Below are 23,171 nucleotides of genomic sequence, written 5' to 3'. Positions count from 1 at the left end.
AGCCACTCCACAGAGACACAGCCATAACCATACGCTTCTACATTTGTCTCTACAAATAGACCTTCTGCCACAAGTCTCTGCATACACACCACACCCAGAAACCTTATTGAGCAATCCCTTAGCCTCCACAGTCCCATTTCCATGCCTGCTATCCTCAAAAGCCACTGATGTGGCATTTGTAATCCTGGAACTACCGCGGTGTCTGCTGACTTATCATGCTGTGTGCGGGAGTGGGGGGAACACATTTCAACCAGGGTAGGGGATTTTGTCTTTAGTGGTGGCTCCGAAAATAGCCCTTTTTATGTTTTTTTTTGTAGGTTTCTTCTCTTCCTTACATTCTTACTGGTATCTCTTCAAAGCATCATGTAGATTGTAAAACAAATAAATGCCATTTGGATGGAAAAAGTACACATTTCCAGAATTAAGGATGTCATTGTCACAGGAGAACATCCCAGCAGCGGACAAAAAAATTACACATGCTTCTGTTTATAAGACACCTTCCGGCCTCTGGCTGGGGACAAGGTACATTGGAATAGTCCCATACTTTTCTTGGTGGTATGCATGAGAAAACCACCTTGGCAGTGGGAAAAATCTGCAACACTGCTTTCATCAACTTCTTTTAGCTGACAGAAAAAATGTGCACAAGGCATGTAACCCAAAAGCAGGGCTTCATAATGCACCATGACAATATGAACAGTAGCAACAGTGGCCACATCTCTGCAAAGTGCAAGCACAGTGCCAAAACTGCACACTTGGACACTGCACCACAAAGCCTCCTCTCCTCCCATATCGAAATTGCCAGAAAAGCCTCTTTCCTGGGCATACCTGTGCAGATCTTTCATAAAGGCATCACCCACGATCAACACTGTGCGTCTCTCGATCTCTCCATCTCTGCCACCCTCACTACACAGAGTAATGAACAAAATGATTACCACCCCTTCCTGTGAAGCACACCCTTAGCACCTGATTGGATAATCCCCACAGTAACATTGCCATGACCAGCATGCTAAGAAGGGCAGAATGTGGCACGTGCACTTCCCCATCTACCATGAGGGTCCTGTCCCAGTAATGTAGGGGCAGTCCTTCTTCTCTTTCCCTTTCCAGTACTTTTTTGCAGCACTCCCTTATTAGGTATTGTTAAATAGTTACACTCACATTCACCAATCACACCCAAGACCTCTGCATCTAACACTATCATTTCTGTACAACACTTCACACAACACTGTACAACACTCCATATGTACCGTTAAACATTCATAGTGCAAGTCGCGTTTGATTCGAAAGCACCTCCAGTAGAAAGTTCAGTGAAACTATCCAAGATTTCTACATCCAGATTCATCCACATCAGCAGCCATCACCACAAAGTACCGGTATGAATATTTTTTTTGTACAGTATTTTTGCAACTCTGTTATAGTGCCTCTGAACAGGGTATCTGCCACTGAACCTCCATACTCAAAAACTTACTGTCATTTCTCCCATCACCTACCATCAAATGCCACTTGCAATGGTATGAGCTTTGAAACTTTTCATTTACCCATATCAGCCATTATAATATCCAAACAGTTGCTCTCTTGTCTTCTGTCAATTATACACATTTTTTTCTCACTAACCCATCTCTTATAAAACTCATAAATGTGTTGCAGAAAAGGAGCACCCATTGTATCCTACCAACCTAAAGAAATGCATTGCATGCATAACAACAGGGTGCCTGCCACTTGCCTTGCACACCTCACAGAATGTAACATTGCTCAGAAAGGCAAAACAATGTATGTGTGCTTTGACAACAGTACCAATCATAAATGTGGATGCATAAATCCAACAAGTGAATGTTTGCTGTACTCATGTAGCAAGCACATATGTGCAGAAAAGTTAATGGATTTCACACACACAAACGTTTTCCTTTCCAAGCTGTACACCTTTCCCAACCTTTTTCTCACCATTCTACAACTAGGACTAATCCATTTGCAAAGTAAGTACTCCTACACCAATGCACACACTTGCTAAACGACATGTCATATTGCACACTTATAAATGAACCAGGTACCTCCTTACCAACAATGCTGATGCTCCCAAAACCCCATTCATATACAAAGCCATCCAATTACACACACACTAAGTCTTCCTGCCAACACATCTCCCTACCCTTTCATGTAATGTATTCTCCAAATGCAGTCAGTATGCCATTAACAAACATATTTTCTTACTGTCTTTTTTGACAGTTGCTTTAACCAACTCTGTCCTGAAAGCCAGTGGCGTGTCAACTTGAAAATACAACCCAGAGGAAGCCTACTCTCGACAGCCAACAAAGTAAGTGCAATGTTATTGTGGAGGTGCACCTCTTACTAAGACAGTACAGTGTTCTTGTATATAAGGTACACAATAGCATCAACCCACTGGTATTTGCTTCATGCCTCAGCAGTTGCTCACTTTGTGGTATCATATCGCCGGCATTATATTAACTCCCAAAGAGCAATACAGCGTTCCCACCGTACACTAACACACCATCACACAATCATACACCTCTATCTGTATTCCTACCCTCATATTCATCTATTTGTGCACAGATGCACACATATACATCACAAAATGTGTAAACCTACACTTTCCTTTTTTCTCCACCAGCTGCTACAGAATGCCTAGCAAAAAGGAACTCCATATAAAACAGCGCAGAAACAGACCAGCTCTACCTAAAAGCATAGAAAGAAGCCATCTGCCCCTAGCAGATTTTGTACAGAAAGTTGAAAGAGAATAGCTAATACAGTCACTAAGGAAAACGAAAGCACCTATCAGTAAGAAGAATGAAATGCATCTGTCAAAATGTAGAAATCAAAATAAAGGTAGTGAACGGTACTGAAAAGACTGCAACTGTCACTACTGGTAATAGATTATGTACAAATGATAATGTCACCACAAGGAAGCATTCCAGAAAAGTAATTTTACAAACAATGTTCCACCACAGAGTCCTTCAGGACCGTATAAGAAGACGGGAGAAATCACACTCAACACTTAAACCTTACTGCAGAAAAGTAATCCTGGATGCTGTTGTAGACAGTGCAATGCTATTGAAACAAAAAATATTTATATTACATTTAATGAGAATGAAACCACTACAAAAATGAATCTGTAAACTACTACTTTGAAACAAACCCAATATCAGCATAGATACCTTTGGCAACATTGGTACAGGTGAATGGAGACACACCACCAGCACAGAAGCATACCTCAACGAGGTGTCATACAAACAAGAGCACAGAAACCAAATTGCCATACATAGCACTGTACGAGGGTATGAAACAGTAGACAATAACATAATGGAAGAAGAAACTCAGCTTTCAGAAATATCCCCAGCAAACTTAGATACGACTGTCCATGGTTACCGAACCAATGTGGCACATCTACAAATGGCCTTGCACCATGTGAAAGGCAATGACAAGGGAAAAAGTAAAATACTACAAACTATGAAATGCACAGGAGTATGAGGACATTTGTTAGCCTCCATTTCTGGACCTGCTTGCAAAAGCACCTTCCGCCATGTCAAAATCTTAGCAACACACCATTGCAGTGTAAAAAATCTTGTTTACAAAATGTATTAAGCAAAACGTATTCAGACACAAAACTGCTTGGTCCATTCAAATTTTCCAGTACAAGTGGTGTACATTACTATTCAAATGTAGCAAGCAATGGTGTATTGCAAATATCAGCAATTGAAATGGCTCTGACCAATTGACTTTAGAAATAATTGGCCTCTACAGAAATACTTCACACAATCCTGGAAACAGTTGCAGTGTCTCAGGAATAAGGCAGGAATGTGACTACTGTGCTTGAATGGTAAATGCACGTTAAACAGACAAGGAGATCCACAGGAAGTTCTAATGTACGTACTACAATTATTTGAAAGCAAAAGCATACCTATAAATGAAATCTTTCAGATTTCCTATGTGTGGAAACATACATGCACTCTCTGCAATCTTGGCATTCAGGAAGAAGTTCCTAACAAACAATTTCTCTATGTATAAATACCTAACCGTGATTCCATTCCATTTCAGCAAGTGGTATGAAATGCAAACCATAGCATATTGTGTAGACCTTGCTATTCCGATAATCGTTCTACCTTACATATACAATCCCATAGGCAATATGTAATATGAATGCTTTCAACGTACAATGAAGATGGAAAGAAAAGCAACTGCAAGCTTACTACCTTCTCACATGGACACCAAAAGCCGTAATCTACCACACAGACGACACACAACCAGTTCAGGTCACTATACTACATTTATTAGAAAGCACATACAATCTTTGAAAAAGTTGTAAAGGAATTTGTTTCATTTCATGAAGGAGAGGCCCACAGATCTCTTTCCCCAAAGGCAGTAAAGTGTGTAAGATGGCCCTGCCACCCACGTATGCACAGCCATTGCACACACAGTCTGCCAACATACACCGTTGATTCGTAAGACACTGCACATATAAATAGTAGATAGGGGCCTTAAATGTACATTTATATATTGTGTCAGCTGTACATTCATTGCACCATGTATGAGGTACAAGCATGGACATAAAAGTAAGTTCTACGTAACTGGAGTACTTAGCATCGGAAATGCATGATGAAATGGTAACATGTTGGCACCTGATGTCGTTTTTGTAGCTGCATGGTGGGCAGAAATGTAGTAAGTCTTTTAAAAGTAGTTGTGCATGCTGCATTACATTAACATTTCTGCAACATTCATTTCGTTTTGTTCACATGGTTCTCCAGGCCATTGTTATGCTCACCTGCTCTGTTCGGAGGTGTTGCAGCATGGTTACAGCCCTCCTGGAGGTGACGTCGCTCGGGTCCAACTTTGCCCTCTGCGCTTATGTGGTGACTGGTGGTAATAGGTGATGCTGCTCGGGACTGCTCCTGCACGGAGAATAGGGAGCGTGAGTATGCCAGCTTGTGCTCCTGATCACCTTCCAGACCCCTTCTCCCAAACCATGGTACCTGTGGGATGCGCTGTCCATGGAAAGCTCACCTGTTGATTAGTTTTGGTGAGCAATCCGTCCTGGTGCTTCTGGCAGAGGCGCTTGTATGATGTGGACAGAGTTCCTTCACTGGTCCCTTTCACGTGGTAGTCCAGTCCTGCTGCGACAAAGCCACTATACTTCAAGTAAGTGTTCATGTTTGCCTTTGTCCTGCCTTGTCTGTTTGTGTTGTATTGTAAAGGTCGTTGTCTTGTTATGCTGTCCGTTCCACTTTTGATGTTTGCTCTTTTGCTTTCTTCCCTTGCAAGTGATGTTGCCGGCCCGGCAGAAGCTGCAGAGCTTGAGGCGGCAGCCGGAGGGAATGAGGAACAAAGCAGCAGCGGTACAGTAGCTGGTAAATTGTTAACTAGGGGGTGTGCAGGGTTCAAATGCAGTGTGGCCCTAGGATGGGTGTTCTAACCTTGTCTTTCTTCTTCTTCACAGGGTCCGAGTTCGTGGATGCGGAGTGCGGTGCTGCGGCATCGGGATCAAGATGACTCGATGTCAGGAGCTGAGTCTGCAGATGAAACGGTGAAGCACCGGTTTCCTGGAGGTGAGTATGCAGGAGAACGCCTGGTTTCAAAGGTAAGTAAGCTGGTCCAAGCGGTGGTGAGCGTCACGTTGCACGCGAGTGCACAGTAACACGAAGCAACGGCCTTGAGGATGGAGCAGCTTATATAGCTTAGCTTTTGAAGCCACGCCCACCAGGTTCAGCCTACCTGCCACACCCTGCCACACCCAATGAGTCAGCACATGAAGATCAGGCCTTCATGGCCTTGAGGATGTTCTCTGGAATAAAGGCTTTAAGCTCCTGGAAAGTTGTTATAAAATAAAAGCACTCATGCACTGAAATAAAATAAAAGCACTCCTGCACTGAAATAAAGTGTTCCTGCTCACATCTCTATATGAGCCTGGCATCAAAGGCGCCAGGATTGAGTCCAACCAGGGCCCCTGTGTTTATGACTCCCAAAGGGACATAAGTGAGTCAAGTGACCCATTGCCCCCATCACTAGATGGTGTGGTTTTTGTGGGGGGTGGCCATGACAGCTATTCAAACCTATGTCTGGAGTACAACAGTGAAAATGAATGCAACTCCTGCACTGAAACAGTACACCGTATGTTCAAGCGTGTGCTAAAAGGTTTGCAGTATTGCCCTTACAATGAGCTTTCAAACACTTAACAGTTTTAAATGCCTTCATTGTATTAAAAATAATAATGGTCAGAGGCGCATATAGCACTTGGCTGGCACACAGACGTGAACAGCTAATATTTTACTGTTGAATGGTTTGGAAAAAACACCTCCTGCATTGTCCTGCAGTTGGAGCGGTCCTGTAGGAGATTTTTCTTGTTTTGTATGCTTGTTTGGGCACACACAAAGCAAATGTGCCAAAGGTCTGACGATGCTCGCTGCAGTGACATCTGTTGTGAAAAGCAGTCTGTTGGCAACGTTTGAAAGATGAAGGGCATGTTTGTAGCCATGGAAGGAGAGTGCCACCTACAATACAGACAGCAAGCATGTGGGTGAACATCCAATGGTTCTCATTAACACACAGTACCTCACCAGAAAGGTGCATGAACCTGTCATTTAGGGCCCTGTGTGACAACCTTCCCTCAGAGCCCTTGTCCTTTATGCTGCCACTGAAAATGGCTACTGAAATGTATTCTTATTCTTCTGCATTCACAGATACCTGATACCTTACTGGCCGTGTAATCGCTTCCACTTGCCAACAAATGGATTGTGGAACAATCATTACAAGAGTACCATAAGCGTTGTGTAGACGATCATCGTTATCTGGAGGATCGATGCTGCATGGGGGTAAAAGAATAACAGTATATGCATCTAGCTGAAGAGATTTATATAACCAATTACATAGTGCAAGGGTAGGTCATTGTGAATTGCTCCTTTTGTTGTAATGGGATATGTTTGTTTCCAAAGCATTTCTATAAAGAACACATCTCATAAATGGGTATGTGAAGTACACCTTCAGCTTTATGTGGATGGCTGTGTAGATTGGCCATATTTTAAACGTGTGATGGAGAGGAATTCGTTTCATGAAATCATATCTTACTGCACTTCCTAAAGAAAGGGTCTTATCAGGGGCAAACCATAGCAGACGCAAATTGTGGCATGTCGCACCCTAATGTGCAACAAGTGCAATAACCTACACCATATGGTAGTGTACGCAATGCAGCTCACTTCTGGTGCTCTACCAAATCTAAAATGTCCTCCACAACCATTCTTTTAAGATGACCACCCTCAGAGAGATGCAGAGTTAAAACTGTGTAAGATGCAGCAATGTATGGTTGTAATGACTTACCCTAAGGAGCGAAGGGAAAAAAGAAATTACCCCATAAACATATTTGTGGCATACATATAGCAGTATCACAGTGTTGGCAGGCTTGGCTGCATCATGTTGTGGTGGGTGTGGCTAAGGCATAGGCTCTTGGGTGCATGGCCTATGTCCTATGGCCTTTAGCCATGGAACCAATATCCTAGGCCTTGGCCACACCCACCACAATGTAATGCAACCATGCATGTGAACATGTGGCCAGGTACCAGAACCCACAAATGTAATACAGCCACCAGCACTCCTACCAAACTTTCGCACCATAATACAGCCATGCATGCAAACATGTAGGCAGTTAGCAATATCCACAAACATAACACAGCCTCCGGCATCTCTACCCTGTTCTATTCACATAGTATTCTACTACGGCCAACCAAACCACAAAATCGTCAGAACATTGCCCCTGCTCCCAGCACAAGTACACAGAACCACTACATCATAGTACAGTACAGTACTCAGTAATCTGTGCAATGGCCACAACCCAATCACATAAAACATCCACTGGAACACAACCCAACCACATAAAACATCCACTGGAACCCTATGCACTTCTATACACACAGTATCCCAACACTTCACTCAGTGGACACATTGCACGACTGTTGACTCCATCATGTCCAGCCATGCTCCCAAACTGTAGGATGTGCTAACAATCACCACACCCATGCAATCAACAATGTGTACAATGCTGACAAACCACACACACAGGGCAACAATGTGAAGCCTACTTGCAATCACTGGACATACCTTTTGGTGCAAGGCCTCCAGCCATGCATCCAAGGTGCTAGGGGCTTACCACACACAACACAGTATAGTACACCCTATGTGAAAATGTTCATGTCATGTGCAATCCACTCCCCATCTGCAATTCAGCCTACCAGCACTCACCACAGAAAGAGGTCACCTCAGGACCTGTTGTGCCATAACAAAGGCTGCCTGTAGTCACGACAAAAGGTAGTCACCTCAGAAGGTACCCGAGAATTGGCACAGATATACTCCCCCACCCTTGCCATCCCCTCTTCCCAACGCCAGATGCCAGAAACCATGTTTTCCCACCCCTTTCGGCGCTGCACTATCCTAAAATACAACATGGCAGCGTTAACCAAAATGATGATGCACATCACGCTTCCCTCCAGCCAACCACTGGGCAAGTCAAATCTCTGCCGACATCACACAACACTCCAGGCCAAGCAGACTTTTGCCCGCGGAGCAAACAGGTAAATGGGACGGCGGGGCGGAGCCAGATATCAGTAATTTTAACTGCTTTTTTTTAAAAGTTCAGGACAGATTATCACCAAACATACAAAAGCACGCTTTCGGGACCAGCCGACGCTCCTGCCGCAAATTTTATGAAAATCGGTTCAACGGTTTGGGCTGTACGTGGACGCAAAGTTTTTGTCCATTCAGTCTATGGAAAAAAAATGTTTTTTGAGTCCCTCCTATAACTACAAAACCTCACCAAACTTCCAAAAAATACTCAGAGCGGGCCATATACTTTTGCATATACTTTTGTTTATACTTGCAGAGTTGTATTCAAATTTGTCCAGGTGGAGCGAAGTTATAAGCCTCCCAAAAAGTAGTCTTCCTTTGGGTTGAGGAATTTAACCATAACTGCACGGCCACTACAGAATGCCCTGTAATATATATATTTGAAATGCCTTCCAAATTAAATTTGTGTAGGGAGTTGTATTAAGACGATTTAACATCTTGCATTTATGTATTGAAATTGACAACTGCTTTAATTAACTTTTTTTAGTGAATATAAAGTGCGCCACTCCGACATGTTCATGACTGAGATGTGGTTACATTGTGTTTTGTTTTGATTGGTTGAGGTTTTCATGTAATCTGAAGGACCATTTCTCGATTCAGTGATCTCTTATGTGCTGTCAAAATGGGGATTTGCATAGAAGGTCTAAATGTTGATTTTAGGTTTGTTTAAAATTTGATTTCTTTAAGGGGAGGATGCAAGGGGTATAAAGGAGGTAGATTTGTGTTTTCAGTTTTGGGAAAGAGGCATAGAGATAAATCTGCACTATTTTCCATGATTGTTCGATTCATTAGTCATAACTAATGAAGAGTATACAATGTAAAAAAATGGAAAAGTGTTTCTCAATCCAATGTTCTTTATGGAGTGGTTCTCGAAGCTGTTATTGGTACAGTAGTTTGAAAAATTGATTTTAGGATTGTTTAATAATTTGTTGGAAGGGTGGATGTGAGGGGTATACAGGAGGCAGAGTAGTGTTGCTAATTTTGAAAAAGAGGCAGTGAGCACAGAGTTAAATTTGCACTGTTTCGCACATTTTCGCAATTCATGAGACGTGACTAACAAAAAGTATACAATGTAAAAAGCGTGACATTGATTTTTCAAAAGTAAAAGATGTATGAGTATTGGGTCAAGAAGTTTGATTCATGATACTGATTGTACATATGTATAATAATAGTTTATTGTGTTGAGTTAACCTTATCATTTTTATATTTCTATATATACATACCACTCTAACCTCATACATACATGCCTTTAATCCAATACAATTGCAGAATTGCATGAATTGGAAGAAAAATAGAGTTTTTTCTCAATTTTTTAAAAAACATTTTACAAAAGTGAGTGCAATTATCAATGTTTCTTGTAGTGTTTACATCTTCTCATCGCATAAGATAAAGTTATTCAATGATTAAGATGCAGTTTTACTTTATTAGGTGTATGCATGGTTCTTGATCAGCATTGTTCAATGTACTGTTCCTCATCACAGTATCGATTGAATAATTCGTAGCATTTAGATTTCTTGGTTCTCATAGTGTCTTAATTTCTTCCCTTTTTTTGTTAATTCGTGATCTCAATAGTCAAAGACATGGATATTGTCCATGAATATAGATCACATATCAACACTTCCCTCTTCCTAGTCCCAGTACGTTCATAGATCTTGATCTGAGTATTTTTTTGAAAATGAAGGTCATATTTATATGGAGCCCTTAAAAGAAGTTCTCTGTTTATAATGCATAAGGTATATGTGTCTACTAACTGAGTCTTTCTTGTGACAGTCCCTTCTCTAGTCATGACTTGCTATTCCTCATCACTGTGCCCAACTACTGCAACTTACTTTTTCTTGTCACTAAGGCTGTACCAGAATTCGTCTTTGAGTAAGTAATCATCCGAATACTGGCTGAAAATTAGAAATGTAGCGTTGGGTGACTACTTAATAAATTTCCACTTGAAGGCAAATAGTTTCCCCTACAAAATACTTTAAGTACTGTGTTCACTGTGCCTGGAACCATTAAGGCATGTTGTACTAATCCTTTAAAATGATCATTAAACTAATGCTGATGTCACTATTTTGATTGATTACAGACAGAGCAAAGGTGTGAAAGTGCAAACAAAGTATCAGCCCTTCATGTGCTTTTTAGGTGCTTATTGATTTGCTGATGACTTGTGTGAGCAATATGAAAGTTACAGGTTCCAATCTCACCAATTCCCAACCTAAGTGATATAGTTAAGTGGATTAATATAACTGCTGCAGATATCTGAGGAAGTTGCAAAACTGGAGTAAAATAGCTCAGGACGTTGTGTACCTGCAGCAAGGTACTGTATTCAGCCTACAGGCTAAGATTATTAAGCAAGTAACATAGCTCTGTGGAAGTGTGCCAGGGGCAGAGAAGTGCAAGTAATATTAAAACATAGGTTACAATTTCTGCCCTCCAACTCTCTCTCTGTCTCATGTTGCCAAAGTGAGTCCCTGTGAATTGGGTAAAAGTGACACATTTTACTAAAAAATGTGGGTCTCCGATAGATTAATAGTTTTACCAAAAATATGTTTTACCAAAATGCCCCAGTCTGTGTCAGCATAAATATCCCTCCCAACATTAGAGAGTTAATAAAAAAAGGCGTATCTTTGTATAATAAAGATGAGGAGATATAATTTTACAATTTAGAAACAAATGGATGTACAAGTGAAGCTAATAAGTAAAATAAACATGCACATGCCGATTAGTAAGCTGAAAATCAGCCCTGTTCCTTCCCTATAGATTATCCGATAACCATGGAGGATTCAGCATTCTCTATATATTTTTAGCTGGCGTCTTTTACCACAACCCAAAAAAACAAACTAACACCCCACCTGAAAAACCAAGAAAATACCATCGATTACTGAAAAGACATTTCTCAAATGCTCATCTCCTCTCTATATCACAGGTAGAAAACATGGTTTTAGCATCCCAAAGCTTTATATTCAGTAGCACTTCAGAAGGAAGTCAGCAGGGTGCTAATATATGTAATCACTCCTTGAGTGTTTCAGTGCCATATTGGAGCCAGAAGTCTAGAAATGGGCAGGCACAAAAGGGGCATAGAAAGTACAAGGGGACACATCCCAGCTGCCTATTACAGTGATTGCACACATGCATACTATAATGTTGGGAGAGGCTTAGTTGCATGGGTTCTGCCGAACAGGAGACACCTATGAATGCATAAAAATACAAACTGTGCTCTTATTGAACTGTTGATTTCATGATAATGTATTCCTTTCACAGTTTACACATACAACTTCTCTAGACAACAAAAAGGATAAATGCAAGAATGATTGGATGTACATATTTTCAAGTGTGTTAAATCTACTATTCGTTGCACCCCTACTTGTCACAGTTCCTACCAACCCACCTCAATCTTCCTTTTCACAGTAACCCAACTACACACCTTCAGTCTTCCTCATCTCAGTGCCCCAGTAGCCCCAGTTCTCTCTTGTTTGTCACAGTACATTATTACTAATTGCTTCTTATATAGTGGGCTCACAAAAAGATGACATTCATGACAAACCTGATGTTGCTTACCTCATGAATAGGCATTGCTAACAAATGATATGACGTCAGATAGGTAATCAGAAACAAAGACAGAATTACAGGTGGTTGGAGGTACAGTATAAGAAAACTCTTGAAATGTATTGGCAAAAATGTAGTTAAAGTAAATAAGTACAGTTCATAGTTAAGGTTGCACAACTTCAACACCTACCAAATTTCAGGGGCTTTGTGGTGTTAAATCAGCACCTTAATGCCCCTTCAACTAAAGATTTTTCACTGAATTCCAAGATTCCAAGGATTTTCTTGCACTGAACGTATTCACCTTAACTGTCCCTTAATAAATGTATATATATATATATATATATATATATATATATATATATATATATATATATATATATATATCGAAATGGAAAGAGGAAATGGCAAACCGCACTCCCGTGGGCCAGGCGTTAATAGCACCCTCCAAAGATCCGGACAGAATATACAAAGACACTGTATAAAAAATATAGGTGCCTTTAATGTTTAACAAATAAGAAAATGTACTGTAAAGAATAAAGCACAACACACAAGCAGCAACATAGAGACAAACAAAAGCAGGACGCCATGGTACACAGCATGCAAACAATGCGTTTCGCGCTAACTAAGCGATTGATCACGTGAGGGGAGGAAAGTTTGTTCAGTACAAATACACATGAAAAAAACAGTCCTTTGACTATGTCTGTGACATCAATGGGTTATGACTATATGAAGAAACAAGGGTGGCCATGTTGGAAGGGGGTCAAAATGCATGGAGGCAAGTAGTGCAGATAGTAAAGGTACTGGAACAAACCCCTATGAAATGGAAGAAGGGGGAACAGGGAAAACAGGGTTGCAGGCTAAATGCACAGTGCATAAATAGTCTGTATACATGTTGAAATGTAGCCTCAAATTATGAAAAACTAATCACTATACAAAATAAGGAGGCCGATTCCTGCACAAGCATGCAAAAGCTGCGAATCGCAGCGCAAGTGCGAAAATCGCAGAGAAACCCGCACACAGCGATTCATGGAAGTCCGTGCACATGTAAATCCATGGATGTGTGCTAAAATCCTGCGTGGCGCATGCTGGCGCACACGTCTTCAAACAGCATGTGCTACGCGCATAGCGAAAGCGCACATAGCGAAGTGCACACAACAAAAGTAGGCATAACACGGGGCGTAACACGCGGAATGGGGAAAAATGCGTGAAAATGTGGGCGTCACAGGGGAAGTACAGGAGGCAAATGCGCGGCACGCCCACAAACACGCCTACAACATGTATTCATGGAATCGAACGGGGCTAACGCATGCGCCAAAAAAGATGCGCTAATCCGGAAACACGAACGCCAGTAGGAAGCAGGTGTACGTGGACCCGCGCAGCATAAAAGTGCGCGCAAACAAAAAACAAGCTCAGACGCCAAGATGAATATACCGTTCCTCGCAGCAGTGGTCGTGGGATACCGCAGGAGGAGGAGGAGGATAGTCAGGCCCAGAATTTTTACACCCAGAACCAGCCTTTTTGGGATGCCTGATGACCAGGTGTATGGGAGGTACAGGTTTCCACCTCACATAATACGTGACCTAGTGAGTGAGTGGGAGGATGACCTCACATCACCCACCCTGTGCTGCCAAGCACTCAGCCCCTTGGAAAAGGTGCTCAATGTACTGCACTTCTTGGCCACTGGTTCATTTCAGCGGACAACTGCCATAGTGGGGGGGTCTCACAGGCTACGCAGTCACGCTGCCTGCACCAGGTGTTGGCCATCATGACTGCACGCCCATCAGTCCGCAGGCACATATACCTGCCCAGAACACCTGCAGAAAGGCAGGCTGTCATCCAGGATTTTTATGGGGTGGCACACTTCCCCAAAGTGCTCGGTGCCATTGACTGCACCCATGTGGCTCTATGTCCTCCCAGGGCAACTGAGCACATCTACAGAAACCGCAAGCACTGGCATTCCATCAACGTGCAGGTAGTATGTGATGCCAAGGGAATCATCACCTCAGCATATGCCAACTATCCAGAGTCCACCCATGACAGTTTAATTTACAGAATTTCAACCCTAAACCGGGACCTAGAAGCTGAGCGGCATGGCGATACATGACTGCTTGGTGAGTATAAATGCCCCTGCACATGCATGCATGTCCGATACTGAGTAATGTCACAACCCCACTAATGTTAACCATCATCACCTCCCCAGGGGACAGTGCCTACCCACTGAGCACCCACATGATGACGCCAATTCGGAACCCCACCACACCACCCGAAGTAAGATACAACACAGCCCATATTGCAACCCGGGGCATAGTGGAGCGCACATTCAGATTGCTCAAGTCACGCTTTTGCTCCCTTGACTGCTCTGGTGGGCAGCTGCTATATGCGCCCCCAGTAGTGTGCAGGATCATAGTGGCAGCATGTGTCCTGCACAACGTTGCAACATGCCGGGGCCTGCCAGTGGACATGGTGGTGCCCCCAAATCCCCAACCACAAGCACGGCCGCTGCGCATGGGAGGGGAAAGGGCACGTGGTGAGGCAGCCCGTACGCAGCTGGTGGCTAATTACTTCACCTAAAATCACACCCTGGAAACTGCCCACAGACAATATGCTCCCAGTAATCAATAACAAACAGCAAACATTAACAAATACTTGCCACCAACACAATACAGCAACACACCATGAAACATTGTAAAAACATGACAGTACTAAGTCAAAGTAGTGGTAGTCTTGCAACCAGAATAAGCCAGCACATCAACCACTTCCAGCTGTAGAGTGTTGCTGCCACGCAAATGTGTCAGTGTACTGCATACAACATGAACTCCATCTGCAAAGGAGACTGCCTTTTGAAGACATGAGGAAGGAACCTGCAAATTAGGAGGAAGACATGGATGCACAAGCACATATCAATACACCATGCAGTGTACAATACCATACAATGACAATACCCACTAGGGATGTACACACAGTATTGACTACAGACTGCCCACACAGCTCATGGGAGCCCAATGTCACTGTGTAAGTCACTGTCACTTGGTCACACCCTTTGCAAGCCCATGGAAAGGGGAAGCAGGAGGGGTGTGTGTGTGTCACAAACCCAAGCATCAAACCCAAACTCAGGACAAGCCTGCATGTGCCCAGCCGGAATACAGTGGATGCCCACGGGAGCCACTCAAGGCAGCACACTGTAAAAAAATAAAAAAATAAATCAAAAATGGCCATGTGGGGGCCAGGGGGGGAGGGCACCCAGGAGGTTCGAGGACAGGGTGCACACCAACACCCACCAGCGTGGATGTTGCGAGAAAAAAAAAATACCGCCATGGGCTCATGGCCTGCATGGCTATGCCATTGTGGGAGAACTGCTGTCGCTCTCTTCACCCTCTGCTGCTGCATCAGGAGGTGGTGGCACTATGGGAGGCAGCCCACGCAAAGCCCTGGTATAGTCCTCCATGCAGCAAGCATGCGGGTCTGGAAGGTCTGATTCTGGAGGATTAAAGTGTGGAGATCCCCATGCAGCACGTCACGGGTTGCCTGCACTTCTGTACGCATGGCCTCGCGGGATGCCCGGATCTCCTCATGTGTTGCCTGCAGCTCAGCTGAGAGCAAATGTGTGAGCTGCTCCAGCTGCTGTTCTGCCCTAACATTTCAGGAAGCCTCAAGTTCAAGCAGACTCTGCCTGAGGTTATGGAGTTCCACCTTCAGGGCTTCCCTGTGGCCCTGTGACTCTATTGATATGGATTTGCACAGAGTCTCCAGTGCTGCCCGTCGGTCCCTGTTGGACACCAACATGTCTTCCCTATGTGATTGGCAAATTGAGTCTGTTGCCTGCTGTTGTTGCTCCATCTGCCTTTCAGGGGGGATAATGGAAATGGCTACCCTCTCCATTGCCTGAGCCATCATTTCTACTGATGCTGCCTGTTTGGTTGCCATACCGTGCATGGAGTTTTCCCATACAGTATTGCCTGGTGGCGCACGTCCACCGCGTCGGCAGGCACAACACCTGTTCGGGGCAAGGCAATCTGGTGCTTGTTGTGCAGGCACTGCCTGAGGCTGCAGGACTGCATTCCCCCTCTGATCTGCTGGCCCAGGAACAGGATCAGATGCTGTGGAGTGTGACCCTGCATCCATAACCGCCAAAGGCGGACCTACCAACACTGACATCCCCATAGAGGGTTCTACCCCTGGTGCAGGTGGGTTGGACAGAACAGAATCCCTGCCAGAAGCACTGACCTGAGACAGCACCTAAGTCTCATCATCCGACTCAGCACCTGAATAGAGGTCTGGGGAGCTGCACCCAGAGGCACCCCTCGACAGTATGGTCTGCAGTACCAAAGTGTTTTACCCACCACCACACCACGTCCCCCACTGGTGCCTGGTCGTGGCTGAGAATCCTCCAGGGTCTGCACCATCTCCTGAACCTCACCAGCATCAAGTGCGTCATCACCTGCAAAAACATGAAATACAAGAAATGGAAACAGGCATGAGCACCATAGCACACACATAGGCCTGACAAGACAGAGATCCTGTACATGGTTTACACATGTCCCACATGAATATAGCACTGGCATGCATGCACTGTCAATGATTTTGAAGGGGAGTCAAAAAGGCAGACAATGAGGACACCAAGATGGAAAAGCAACACATTTGCAGCATGTCGTGTAACACTGACATCACACATCAGCCTGTGAGTGGCATGTCCAATCCACATACATGACACATGCCAGCACACAGATGTCATGTAGCATAGCCATGGTAAATTAGACAACTACAGTGATATGTCAGTGAATGAGTACTGTCACACATCCATGTCACATGGACATGATGAGAAGATTAATGCAGACTAGTGTTGCAAAATATGCATGTGCTGCACACTGCAACACATCCAGCGTACAGTTAGACAGTGATTGTAGGAAGATGTACACATCAATGGTTGGTCACTTCAACATGACACGAAACAAATATCATGTTCCAAATGCAAACAGGCCATAAAAATAAATGTCAGCAGGCCAATACTCCCTCGCCCTGAATGGTTTAATCATTCACATAACCAGGTAACTAAAGTGGCACAATGTGGGGTGCAAACAATGACAGAAGCATGTCACATATGTGCCATTAGGGATGAAAAAACATGTGAAAAATTGGATAATCTAAACAATCAGCCTGAATGAACACAGAAAAAATCAGAACAATGTTGTTGCAAGATGATAGTTCAAGTGCAACAGCAGTAATGTGGGGCTAATTGGCTACTGTGGGCAGAAGGGATACTGTCATACCCAAATCAAAGACACGTGAATTTATTGGAGGAAGCACATGGGTGACCCATAACACTCAGGAGTACACACCCTCACCTGGCACTCAATCAGAACCCGTCACCCAAACAACATACACATGGATTACACACACATGCATGGGCACTCACTGGACAATGCGTCATAATCAGGTAGCTCTCCCATGCCTTGGATCTGTTCCTCTGTGACGAAGGTCCCAGCAACAGACTCATGTTCAGTGAGTGTGTTGTCCTCTGGTGGAGACCCACCGCCAGTCACCAGAGTAGCAGCATGATTTGAGGCCAGCTTGTTCTTTGCTCTGCGTTTCAGGTCATTCCACCGCTTGTAGCAATCATCAGCTGTGCACCTCACAAATCCAAGGGCACTTATGCGGTCCGCGATGGTCTGCCAGTGTGCCCTACGTTGACCAGGTGTGGTCTTGCACCCTGCAGTCACCACCATTTAGCGGCTATGTGCCGACACATAGGTCACAAGTGCATCAGGTTTGGGGTAGTTAAAGCTAGGCTTCCTTGACGTGCCGGACTGTGTAGCCGTGTCTGGGGTCTCAGCCTGTAGTGCCAGAGCACCCTTCTTCCTCTTTTTCAAAGGTGGAGCAGAGCCTGAGTGGTTTGCGCCGCTCTGGTCAGTAGGGGCAGAAGCGCAGGTGGACTGGGTACTGGGAGTGTGCGAAGGCACAATGACCATAGGTCTTGGTGCAGGCAATGGCTGAAGTGTGATGTTGGCAGGGGCAACATCGGTTTGATGGACCAGGACCGACACTGTCCTGGCTGGGAGACTCAGAGCTGGGGTGGATAGAGCTGCAGGTGCCCCTGCAGCCTCCCCACCCTGCCTACTTGGGGAAGCAGATGACATCGCTGCCCCAGATCCACATGTCCTGGTGACACCAACTTGCACCGGCACACGTGGCTTAGACTTGCTGACCTGGAAGTCAGCCTGGGAGTCATCCTGTGCCGGCTCAGGTGCCACAATGGACTGGTCCAACAAGGGCTGAGCTGGGATGGTGACAGCCACGTTTCCCTCAACCATGGGGGGGGAGCATGGGTGTCCCTGATTGGTCCTCCACACATGGGGATCTAGGGGCACCCTGAAAATCCTGGCCACATTCCCTACAGCGCCCACCACGCCCACCTTTTGGAGGTCGGCCACCTTTGCCTCCCTTACCGCTTGGTCGCCTCCCAACCATGGCACTGATGTTGTTGTGCGTATGGAAGTTGCAGTAAACAATTGTCCTGGGCAATTGGGGGTGAAAGGGGAAGGGTACTAGATGGAATAAGTACCCTAGTGCTCTAGCAAGGCTGTCAGTGACCCCTGGGGAAGATGACGCGTCATGTAACGCACAGGCACCCCGAAAACAAAATGTAACGTGCACACAACCCCTCGTAGACCACGTGCGGGGAAAAATGAACCCGCACTACGCTGTGGCACCCAGAAACACAAAAATAAGCGTACGCGTGTTACACGCAGCGTGCAATGACCTCTGCAGGGCTACGTGACACACGGAGCAAGCACAGTTGGTAAAGGCGTGCACGACTCACCATCTGCCTGGAAAAATAACGTGAAAAAAACGCGCAACACCCCCGCCAAAAGAAGAATTGTACGCTGTCTGAGGAGACAGGACAAAAGAAGAAGTGAACGCTGTTTGAGGAAACAGGCCCCAAAAAAAAATTAACGCTGTCAGAGGTAACACGGAGTACGAACTTGAAACGCTGTGAAGTAATCGCGTGTGAACCAACAAGACGTACAGAATTCACCCACTCGCTCCCCACGAAAAGCACGTACAAGGGATTGGGGTCCTACACATACCTTTTAAAGTGGCCCACACGTACAGCGTCACTTACGCTTGTACACGCTAAGGCCCTTTTCCTCGAATTACACGAGCTGACACTCGGACGTGCAGTTTTTGGACGTGTACGATGAACATGCATCCGTGTTGATGGAAAAGCCCGCGCGTGTCACGTCACTTACGCGCGTAGGCCCTTTCCTCGGAGTACATGCATTCACATGCGGACATGCAGTTTTTTCACGCGTGCTGAACCACTATGCCCACGTCACGAGGGAAACGCCCGCGCGAGTCATGTCACAGAAGCGCTTACGCGCTAAGGGCCTTTTGTCCTATGAAACCGCGTACGTGTGCTGACACGCTTACACGCAAAGGGCCTTTCCTCGAATTATACGCTGATGTGCAAGATTTTCACGTGCCAAATCACTCCGTATCAAGCTGCCAATGCAACAACACACGGAAGACCACGCTTCTGCCCAGAAGGCCGAATTACTGCCCCCCAGAACCCCGAGCACGCTCCCACCTGCCATCTGCTGCTGCCTGCCTGTCTGCCTGCTGCCCACGTGCCCTGGTATTTGGTGTCTGCACATCAGCCAGGGTTCCAATTGCTGTGTCCACCCCTGCAGGAACAGAAGACTCCCGACTGGGATACCATTGCTCCACAGCACAGCCCCAGGACCCAGTTCCCCACCCACGCCTGCCTCAGGGGTCGCCATGTCGGGGCAAACACCATCTGAGACCACTGGCGACCCCCAGCCTGAGAGGCAGAGGGCCACCAGCTTCAGTGTGAAGGAAGTTGGTGTCCTGGTGGAGCATGTCCTGGGGCAGTATGACGCCCTCTTCGGAACATCACGCGCCAACAAGGAAGGACGGGAGAGGATCTGGGACGACGTAGTGGTTGCCATCAACGCGGAGGGGGTGGCAACCCGCGACATCAAGCACGTCAAGAAGCGTTGGGAGGACTTCAGGGCCCGGCGCATCGTGGGGGGGGCCGGATCAGCATGAGTGACATCCAGATGAGGGTCCTGGAACACGTATGCCCAGCACTCCTTGCCCAGATCCTTCGGAGGAAGATCCGTCTGGAGTTGAGCGGTAAGTGGCCAAGCATTGTTGTATGAGACAGGGCATGTTGCAGTGTGCTGGTAGTCTGATACTTGCCTGTATGTGTGACATGGGCCATGTATGGATGTGTGTGTGCAGGGACATCATGTTCATGCATGTGAGACCAGTAATGTGCGAACCAAATGGTTGGTGCATGAGTTCCAATGCAACATGGGGAGCTTTATGGCAAATGCACACATGAAAGCATGCCATTGTCTGTTCTTGCACATGGTGGGGGTGTGAGGGATGGGTGCAGCTGTCATGTACATGTATGGTGCACATGTGTGTGTGTGTCTGAGAAGTGTGACTTTGATACGCCATGGATTCATGACACATGTCCGTAATGATGTGCACATTCACTCATGCAGTGCGGTCACCGTTGTATGCACTGTGTCTATCCAATGTGTCTGTGGTGTACAAGGCATGATGCATAACCCTCCAGTGATGTGTGTGCATGGTATCAGTGTGAGCCATGATGCATGTGAGTTTGAAGGCAACATTTGGATTAATAGAGGCCCTTGTACATGGATGCTGATGTTGATTGCAGGCGCCGTGCCTGTTAATGCATGTGTGTTGCGTGCATTCACCCATGTGTTGTGGAGGGACAGGATGGAAGTGACGTTAGACACTGCCATTCATGTGTTATTGCTTCCTGTCTAGGCGTTATTGTACTGTAACCTGATGCTTGTGTTCTATGTCTCCCTCTATGCAGCGTTAAGTGAAGAAGAGGGCGGAGACAGCGCTGTGGAGCCAAGCGGCGGGGATGCCTCCACTGGGCGGCGACGCAAGGCCCAGCCACCCTCCCAGGACTTGCCATCATCTGGGAGTGAGGGGGCTAGTGCCGCGTCTGCCACTACGGCTGTGGCGGAAGGGCCGGGTGAGCCCCCACAGGGGCTTGCAATGGCGGAAGACGGTGCAGAGACATCCAAGTTGGTGGTCTCCACAGAGGAGGAGGAGCCCGCTACTGAGCCGCACGTTGGGCCTGATGAGAGTAGTACCACTGGTGCAAGTGGTGCAGTCCAGGGCCAGGGTCAGGAGGCAGCACAGGTCACCACAGAGGGGCCTGTGCATGTCCCTGTCCTTGACCCTATGACTGCACCACCATGCACCAGCAGGGATGCCCCGTCCCAGGCCCGTCCACAGGTAGGGGAGAGTGCCATGTCATCTGCCTCTCCACTACCTGCGGATGAAGGGTCCAATGAACGTATGGGCTCCGTCCTGATTGGTGTCACGTTGCGCATGCGTGACATTCGTGATGATGTGCGTTCTTCCTGGGATGAGTACGCACGCCATCACGAACAGCAGCGTTGTGACGTGGCACTTTTGGGAGGGGCCCTGGTTGGTGGGTTCCTACATGTGACGCGCACTCTGGCGGACCTCTCCTCCTCTGTGGAGACTATGCGCCAGTCGTTCTCCCTGCTGTCTTCCAGCCCAGATTCCACCAGGGCCCCCTGTGGACCTGGCCTGACCAAGACAGCCAGCTTGGTGGAGATCCCAACCCTGCCACAGTCGGGAGTCAGCGGTCCAGCAGGGGTGGACATCACAACTGGGGACCAGCTGATGGAGGATGTGCAGGCATCATCGGACAGGGCACATGGAGAGCAGCAGCAGCAACTGCAGGAGCAAGCTCTAGGTGGGAGCAATGATGGCTCGGGGCCATAGACATCAGGGGGGCAGACATCGGCCAGAGGGCAGGAGAACCCTGGAATGGATGTGTCTTCCGTGTGGCTGCGGTTGGGCCAGCGTATAGGTGCGGAGTGGCGGCGGGCGGAAGAGGGGCTGCTCACCATGGTCAGGGTGGAGTTCTCCATGCGTCGGGCGTTGAGGCGGGCAGAGTGCCTCGAGGCGACTCGTAGGGAGTTGGAACAGGCCATGAGTGCCACCCTGCAAGACCTCGGGGCCAGGACAGAGGCCCGCCTCCAGCAAATAGACATGGAGTTCGATGATGCCCTGGCTGAAAACATCACTGAGTGAACCGCAGGACTTGCCGCAGGACTTCCCCGTCGCCATTGTAAATAGTTTATATTGTTAGGTTTCCTTTTTTTCTTTATTTTGGGGCTTTTGGACTATACCCCACACTTTTGTAAATAGTTTTTTTGTTAGGTAGGTTATTAGATAGGTTTCATTTGTTTCGTTGGGCTCATGGACTCTTAGAAATTTGATTGTACATAGTTGGACGTTGGATTGATTTTGATTTTGTACATGGATTAATGGATTTTTCTTTTGGACAATGGATTGTACATAGTTGAACAATGGATTATTTTGAACTTTTTCTTTTGATTTCACCAAGGATCAGTGGATTTTCTTTTTACGTTTCCTTTGGATTTGCGTTGGTGGAGGGAGAGTTCGGACTATTTTTCTTTTGGATTTCTTTGTATTGGTTATACTTTTCATTTACTCTTCGTTTGCACATTCTTTCCATTTAATGTTTGCTATTTTGTTATGCTTTCATTTCATTGCTTTATTTTTGTACATAATACATTTTCATATTTTAGTTCCATGTGTGGGATTCGCTCATTGGGTTAATGCATGTGAAAATGTGGGTTTACACAATCAATGACAACCAGTGTGTGTGTGTGAACGATATGTGTTGATGTACATACATGCCATTTGGGTTGTTTCATGTAATGGGCATTTGAATGTGGGGTGTATGTTATGCTTGGTTGGTTATTTGGGCAGGGGTGGCGTGCCATGGGATTTTGGTGGCCATGAGGGCCATGATTGTGGGTCATGTTGACATGTTGGGGGGGGGAATGAGTGGGGGCCTGCTGGCAGGTGCCCTGCACTGCTGGGGGGTGGGGGTGCTGGGGGGCATGACTGGGACATGAGTGGGGGCCTGCTGGCAGGTGCCCCTC

This window comes from Ambystoma mexicanum, chromosome 11 (genome assembly GCF_040938575.1).
Source record: "Ambystoma mexicanum isolate Mex_15411 chromosome 11, UKY_AmexF1_1, whole genome shotgun sequence".
Lineage (NCBI taxonomy): Eukaryota > Metazoa > Chordata > Amphibia > Caudata > Ambystomatidae > Ambystoma > Ambystoma mexicanum.
The sequence above is the reverse complement of the archived record's forward strand: the minus strand, read 5'-3'. Positions refer to the sequence as shown.